Source organism: Callospermophilus lateralis, chromosome 2, assembly GCF_048772815.1.
Source record: "Callospermophilus lateralis isolate mCalLat2 chromosome 2, mCalLat2.hap1, whole genome shotgun sequence".
In the NCBI taxonomy this organism is placed as follows: Eukaryota; Metazoa; Chordata; class Mammalia; order Rodentia; family Sciuridae; genus Callospermophilus; species Callospermophilus lateralis.
The window spans coordinates 138,372,968-138,381,504 of NC_135306.1; the positions used below are offsets into that span (position 1 = coordinate 138,372,968).

Consider the following 8,537-nt stretch of genomic DNA (forward strand, 5'->3'; position numbering starts at 1 on the left):
AAAGGGGAAAAGTTATTTTATTAAACCTGATATTTGCCATTTATTTGTTCTTCATTCCTTCCTGTATATATAAATTTCTGTTATTATTCTCCTTCAATTTGAAGAATTTCCTTTGGCACTTCTTAAAATGCAAGTCAGTTGCGAACAATTATCTTGACTCTCATCTATCTGAATGTGGATTTACTTTACCTTCAATTTTCCAAATATTTTAATACTGGCTATAAGATTTTTAAAATTTTTGTTTTATTTTAGCCATTCCATTATCTTTTAACCTTACCATTCTGAATCAACTCTCATGCATGTTATTAGTTTCTTGAATACAATATGTACTCACTTTCTCACATCTTTTGAGAATTTCTCTTTATCTTTTATTTTTTTAGTTGCTTGAAATTTGCTGAATATTCTGGATCTATGGATGACAAAATCTGGAAAACTTTCAGCAAGTATTTTTTAACAGCTTTAAAGAGATTTAGTTCATATGCCAGCCAATTCACCTACTTACACTGTACAACTCAATGGTTGTTAATCTACTCACATATTTGTACAATCATTACCACATCCTACCTTTACAACATTTTTATCATCACAGAGATCCTGTACTCATTAGCAGTCATTCCCTTCTTCTCTATATACTCCAGCTCTAGGTAGCCATTAATCTTCTTTTGTTCTGTATAAAATTGCCTATTCTGGACACTTCTCAGTCAATATGTTTTAAAATAATTTTCTGCTTGATGTTGTTCCATACTAAGACTCTATTTTTATTCCATCCATTTTTTTCTATTCTTTAGGTGCAGTTATTTATATTGATGTATCTCAAAGTTTGCTAACTCTATTCCATAATTAAGCTCATCCTGAGACTTTTAAAATTAAGGTTATTCCTCTTTGTAGTTACAGAATTTCCACTGGCTTATTCTTAAGGGTACATATTTTTTCTGCTAAGATTTCCCTTCTAATTATTCATTTTAATCATATTTTAAGTTCCTTAAATGTATTAATAAAATTTTCTTTAAAGGAGCTGGGATTGTGGCTCAGCGGTAGAATGCTTGTCTAGCACATGCGAGGCATTGGGTTCAATCCTCAGCACCACATAAAATAAATAAATAAATGTCCAACTACAACTAAAAAAAATATTTAAAAAATTTTTTCTTTAAAGTTTTGTCTACTAATTCTGACATTTGGGTCATCTTGTGGTTGGGTATTTACTGATTCTTCAACTTAGTATGGGTTGCATTTTTATTTTGTTTTTTATGGATTTAAAGTACACTAGTCATTGTGGATAGTATGTTGTAGAAGTGTTGGTTTTTATTATTTTCTTCTGAAGAGTGTTGAGTTTTGTTCTAGCAACAAGATGATGTAATAGTTCACCTCGGTATTGTGGAGCTTTGGTCTTAATCTTTGTTAGAGCATGTCTTTTGGGGATTTGCATTTAGTCCTAGGTTAATTTCCTTAGTCCTAGCATATAATCTTTATTCCAGACCATTGCCTTTCTGTGACTTGGATGGGAAGCTGCCATGTCTTTATGAGACTCAAACGCCAAGATCTATCTTCCTTGTCTAGGCAGTTGCTATAACCTCTAATTGGTAACTTTGGCTTTCTAACTGCTACTTCCTTTCTGTTTTCCCCTAAACAGTCACAGGTCAGTGGTAAGCCAAGGACTTCAGGGGATTTTATTTGCACGTTTGGGGATTCCTTTCTGTGGTTCCTTCCCTACTAGGATCTCCAACCTCAATTTCTTGCTCCTCTGAAAACACCAAACTCTGCCATATGATTTTTAAGACCAATGAGACTGTCTTTCAACTGGAACTCCTTCTATGAGTACTGCATGTACTCACTCCTTCTATGAGTACTGATGCCCTCAGATCTCTGAAAAGGGGTTCCTTCTTTCAAAAGTCAAACTCTCTCAAATTTATATTCTTTCCCCCCCTTCATTCCTTGGATCTTTAAGCAGCTATTTTCTTTAAAGAGAGAGTGAGAGAGAGAGAGAGAGAATTTTTAATATTTATTTTTCAGTTTTCGGTGGACACAACATATTTATTTTATTTTTATGTGGTTCTGAGGATCGAACCCAGCACCCTGCACAGGCGAGCACGCTACCGTTTGAGCCACATCCCCAGCCCCGCAGCCATTTTTAAATAAGTTTTATCTATAGTTTTTCATTGTTATTGGTAGAATTATCAGTTTGGTATAAGCTTCTCCATATATCCTGGAAATATGAACTTAATTAAGTGTAACCTTGTTCTAAAGAATATCCATGAAATAAGAGATTTGATGTGTTTATTATTTTTTCTAATATACATTCAATAATAATTAAAGATTTTAACCTATTTACCCATAGACCATATAAAATGATCACAGATACTGCCTTTCATACTTCTGAAAATACTGGGCTGGATGTTTCCCAAGAACTTTTAATTCTAAAATTCCATAGTAATGTCTTTAACCTGTATTCCATGGAGCACTAATGTTCCATATTTAATTTACAACTCTGCCACGAACATTGGGGAAAAAAATAACTAAAATAACTTAAATTTTATACTAATTACTAATCATTTATTGGTGCTTACTGTATCAGGTCTGTCTAGATGCAAACAGAAAATAACGTAAGCTAACATACATAAGCAGCTAGCACTGATCCTAATAAAGTCAGACATGAGTTGTGTATCCTACTCTTTGGAAGGAATTAGAACCATGAGCCATTGAGCCCTCCACCTCCCTATGTCACTTTCCTTATTCCTCAGTTTGCTTCATTCTTCTCACTTTGAAGATTTGCTCTTTCTGCTCTGATTCATATGGCAATTCATGCACTTATTGATAATAAACAAGTATCTAAATACGATCCAGAAAGGTTCAGGAACTTTTCGAATGCATCACCAGTCTAAATAATGTCTTTTTAAAAATATTTTTTTAGTTGTAGTTGAACACAATGCCTTTATTTATTTTTATGTAGTGCTGAGGATTGAACCCAGCACCTTGCACATGCTAGACAAGTGCTCCACCACTTAGCCACAACCCCAGCCCCTAAGTGATGCCTTTTAATCCAAGAAAAGGATGAAAATGAATTAAGTCAATTGACCAAAAGAAAAATTCCATTAGTAATGATTATAGCAATCACTCCCTAAATGCATATTACATGACAGATACTTAGTAAGTACTTAAAACTTGCTTCTCCATACTTCTTGGGTAGCAATTCAGATATTCATTTCACAAAGAAGCTGAAACATAGTGAGGTGAAATAAGTTTACATATTCCTTTCTGAAACAGAAATGTCAAAGTAAACATAGCTGAACCTAAATGCAGGGCAGGGCTCTGGGCAGAACACAAGTCATTTGAAATAAAAGAGAAGAAAACAGAACATTAAAACTATTAAATTTAGTAGTATTGTATATGAGTTTACATTTACTATATATAACAGTACAAAGAAGATTTCCAACAATTTGATATATGAAGATTTTTTCCAATAGTAAGTACTATTACAAAGTCAAAATTATAACATTTTTCTACAGCACACAATAAATAAGTTTTTATATAATCAAGTCAGCCATTCATTGCTATAGAAGAAGAATATTAGAAAGGAAAATAACTGGTACTATGGAGAAAATTTTATATCAGCAATAGCAAGATAACAAAGATTATACTTTAAGTTTTTTATTATGTGCCAGGTGCTCTGCTAAGTGCTTTATCCTTATCAGTTTATTTGCTGGTGGCAATGACCCAAAAGATAAGTATTGTTAGCCCCATTAGAGATGGAAAAATGGAAGCACAAAGAAGAACAGAGACTTTCCCAGGAATCACACTAAGTAAATGATGGAACCAGAAATCTTGCTTGTGAAGTGACAGAAGTTATATAAGCATTGATAGGCTCTTTCTCTGGGATTGATGAAGCACGATCATTATGGTTATTCTGAAAAGAAGTGTTTTGTGCCAGTGTCTCAGAGTTCCTTGCTGCCCTTCAGTAGAAGACCATACTGCAAATCTGGACATTCTGAGATGCTCATTCTGGCTCTGGACCTCAAAAACCACTGTATTTTCTGACCACAGAAAACATCAGCTTCCACATCTCAGAGGCCAAGGGCTGCTGTCTATTTCAAGTCTTCCAGAAGTTCTGAAGGATAGAATGTAAATAGTCCTTTACTGTAACACAGCAGGGCAAATACATACACAGGCATACGCAAGCTAGAAAGTTTGTTCAACATGCAGAACTCTAACGGCAAACACAGCAAAGTAAACACGGCAATGGGAAGAAGAAAGAGGAATGAGGCTAGAGCTGCTGAATTTCACACAGAGGTTTATCAGCCTGAACATCTGGTCCCCTGGAGAGGAGCAGGGAGGAAACTGAGAGGCCCAGATCTCCCTCCTTCAAATACTTGATGACCTAATTTTGACCTAACTTACAATTTAGGCAGTGAAAATGATTTGGAGAGGGCCTTCTCTGGCCATATCAGGCTTTGGCATTCAGGATGAAAACATCTTGAATGTTGATGTTTGTCCCAGCTGAGTTATAAACAAAAAGGCAAATATTGGATTTAGGTGTTCTTAACTGCTGCAGTCCAACCACAGGCAGTGTTCAGAGTAGCTTGCTTTGAACTAATGAAAATGTAGAAGAATAAAATGTGGATTAATGAAAGCCCAGGGAAATATTTCCCAAGGGATGTGCATAATACTGTGTGTTGAAGGTACTTCCTCAGATAAAGACTGCCTCCAAATGAGGCTCCTTGAGTAGAGAAGATTCTCAAGCCTGTTTACCTACATATACTACCAACGGTGCCACCTGCCTAGGCTAGCCACCTGCCCAAGCTAATCATCTCATAAAAAACAAGTGACTTCTTCATGATTGTTAAAGTCTTGGAGGGCAGCCAATTGGTTGTTAGAGGTAGGACCCTGGATCCTCCTGGCTTCTTATTTACTAAAATAGAAAATGGCATCACTGTATTAGTCAAGTACATTTGTTGGCAAGGCTAGAAATGACCCTCGGGTGAATGTTTAATAACACAAAAAAGCTAATTCTATAGGGTACAAAGAGACAAGATGAGGACCAATATACAAAGCACTCTCTGCCTGTCCATTAATCTATCTCAAGAAGTAGTAAGTCTCCAGGAAAGGGAGAATGGCACATTATAGAGGGAGCTAAGCTCATGATGGGTGAGTGAACTGGTTGATCTTCAGGCATCCTGCCAGTTCTGAGATTCAGTTTTTCTAAATTGTTTTGAAATATTTCTTGAACTTCCTCTGTTCTGGGAACAGCACAGTTATGGCTGTTGTGTGAATAAAGATGGAAGACAAAGACCCTCCAGATGCATGCAGGATGGCTGGAGGCGGTGGAGGTGGGGAACAGACACATTGACCATTTCTACTGGGCATTTAGATTCTAGACCGGAATTATGTGCAGGACACTGTGGGTACACAATGGAGGGGGTCACTTAGCTCAGGAAAGGGGTATTAGCAATGGAAGTGGTTGAGAAGGATATGTGGGCTGAATCTTAAACAGTGAATAGGAGACGGCCAAGAGGATATGAGGATCTGAGGACATCATGGCAGTGTAGTATTGCCTCAATCTGACAGGTACTTCCTCAGATAAAGACTACCTCCAAATGAGGCTCCTTGAGAAGATCCTGAAGCCTGTTTACCTACATATACTACCACTGGTGCCACCTGCCCAGGCTAGCCACCTGCCCAAGCTAATCATTTCATAAAAAACAAGTGACTTCTTCAGTGATTGTTATCATCACTGAGCTGGAAACCAAGAATCAGAGATGGCAGGGGCAAGATAATAGAGAAGAGTGTGTGAGACAGACATGACCATCCCTACTCACAAATTACTTAAATGATGCTTGAAGAGGTTAGATCAAATGTCTCTCATTTGATGTCAGACCTAAAATCAAGTCTCAGGTCTGCAGCTTGCTCAATGAGGGAACCCCTAGAAAGTTATTTATATTCTCTGAGTCCCAATTCCTCATCTGAAAACTAGAGTTAATGGTAGCATCCACTTACTAGGATTGTCATGAGGAAAAATAAGGTGGTGTAATGTGAAATCTTTAACATGGGCTCAGCGCATTCTAAGTACTCGATAATGGTAGAAACTGACTTAAAAAATACATATAATTTTGTTCAGAATTGCACAGAAAATTTCACAGTGTGTGGATCTGAACTCACCTGTAGTGAACAACCAAGGTGACAGTGAAGTGATCTGCCCTGGGTGCTGGCAAGGAAGGAGTGCACAGTTAATGAATTTAAGAACCATCTTAACACTGAATGAGTATTTGTCTGCTTTTTATTACTTTAAAGTCTAGAGAATTGCAAACAATTCAGTGATAAAATATTCCTCTCCTAAATATTTTTTATTGACTTAAGAATTTCTACAATTGTGGTGTGAGTACTAGTGAGTTTTAATAATATATTTAAAAATATATAAAAAGCTGCCATTGCCTTTGACTTACATTGTAAATCAGAGAGAGCCCCCTGGATCATAATCAGCTGGACACAGTTTTCAAATTATCACTCCAGCCACCCTTTCTTCCCATTTTAAAATTTCAATAGATAAACATTCCAAATGAATACACAGGGTAACAGAATTGAAGTGACTCCAGTTCTGTTCCTTTATCTTTTCAATCACTGTGCAGTTATTGTTTATTCTAAATCTATCATTTAAACAAAGGATTATGTACTTCCATAGAAGCTGAAAACATGAACAGCACCCAAAGAATGCTCAAATATTTGTGAACCATTAGAAAACTGTAAGAAATTCTCTGAACTAACTTCCATGTTGACAAAATGTTTGTTATAGAATAAATAATAAATAGGCTAGCTTTAAACTGTTTGCTGCAAGTATTTTTTTTTCATACAAACTCTCAAAGAAACGATCTGCTCCAAGGGTCAAACACACTAGGATGCCTATTAGACTGCAAGTCTGTCGGGCTCCAATGCTTATGATAATGTTTCCCCTGTTCCATCCCAACCCCTATAGAGTTCTAACTGTCCCTGTGTCTATTTCTTTATCCTGGAAACCTGACACTCTTACCAGTGGAGTCAGTTATTTGGATTAAATTGTGTCCATCTAAAGACTCACAAATTTATATTCTTCCCCTGAGGTGAACAGTACCTTAGAGCTTAGTGGCCATGGATTGCTTTAGGGTTTGGTTCTTTCTGTAGTAGAGAGATCTAGATGAGGCATTAAAATAGTGGATGTGGGAAAAACCAATGTGTGGGGAACACTACAAGAGACAAATGACTTCTCCCTCCTCATAACTGAACCCTGAGTGCACAGGAGTTGATGTTATTATCATCTGACAGGTTATCTGAAGTAAAAGGAACATTTAAATCAAATGGTATTGAGATGAATTGAGTTATGAAATAGAATGGTCCAAATGACACTAGTGATAGGACAGTATGACTATGGGGACTGCCATTTGGTTGCAGCAAAGAGGAAAGGGTTCAGTTCTTTCAAGGGTTGGAAATTGTGCCAAATGGGATAATGGTGATGATGGACTACCAAGAGAGAAGCACAGAGGAGGCCTTTGTGCCATTTGCTTCAAAGGAGATAGCAGAAAATGCTCTGGGGGAAACACAAGGAAAGAATAGGGCACAAATATATTGAGATCTTCAGAAGTAGCAAGAGTGAAATCAAAGAATTTTATGACCCACCAAGAAGATTGCTGGGACAGCTACCAGAACCACATGATAGACCAATAGGAGAAAGAGATGGTTATTATGGAGCCTGGTGTGGAAGTACTATGATAGAATGTGACAAGGAGGTAATGGAAATGATGTAGTTATGGAGGTTTCGATGACTATTGTGGCTATAATAATTAGGCTATGGAAAGGATGGCTTGGATGACAGAATGGGAGATAGAAGAGGTATGGGAGGTCATGGCTATTGTGGAGCTAGTGATGCAAGTTCAGGTTTTCATAGTGGTCATTTTGTGCATATGAGAGGGTTGCCTTTTCATGTAACTGAAAATGATATTGCTAATTTATTCTCACCACTAAATCCAATATGAGTTCATATTGGAGCTTATGGCAGAGCAATAGAAGAAGCAGATGTAGAGTTCATAACAGAAGAAGATGCAGTAGCTGCCATGTCTAAAGATAAAAATAACATGCAACATTGATAATTGAATTCTTCTTGAATTTACTCCTGGAGGTAGCTCTGGAATGGGAGGTTCTACAATGGGAGGCTATAGCAGAGATGGAATGGATAATCAGGGAGGTCTTTTCATATTCTTGTGTGTATTTAGTCAGGATTCTCTAGAGAAACAGAACCAACAGGATATATGTATAGGTATGATTATCAAAAGGGTATTTATTAGATTGGCTTACACAACAAGAAGTTGAATAGTTCTGCAATTGCCATCTGTAGTTCAGAGAGCTGCATAGTACAAGAAACTGAAGTCTCAGAAAAAGAGGGTTTACTGATGCACCCCAGTCTGGGACCAAAGGCCTGGGAACTATAGAGACACTGGGCATAATCTGCTTTGGAAGACTGAGGGAGCTAGAGTCTGATGTGTTCAGATGATTGCAGCAGTCATCAAGAACCCATTGAA

General features: G+C 37.0%; 1 pseudogene; it reads left to right on the forward strand.

Moving 5' to 3' along the window:
- Positions 1-7,330: 7,330 nt before the first annotated feature.
- On the forward strand, positions 7,331-8,328 carry LOC143388043 (heterogeneous nuclear ribonucleoprotein H3 pseudogene; annotated as a pseudogene).
- The last annotated feature ends 209 nt before the right edge of the window (positions 8,329-8,537 follow it).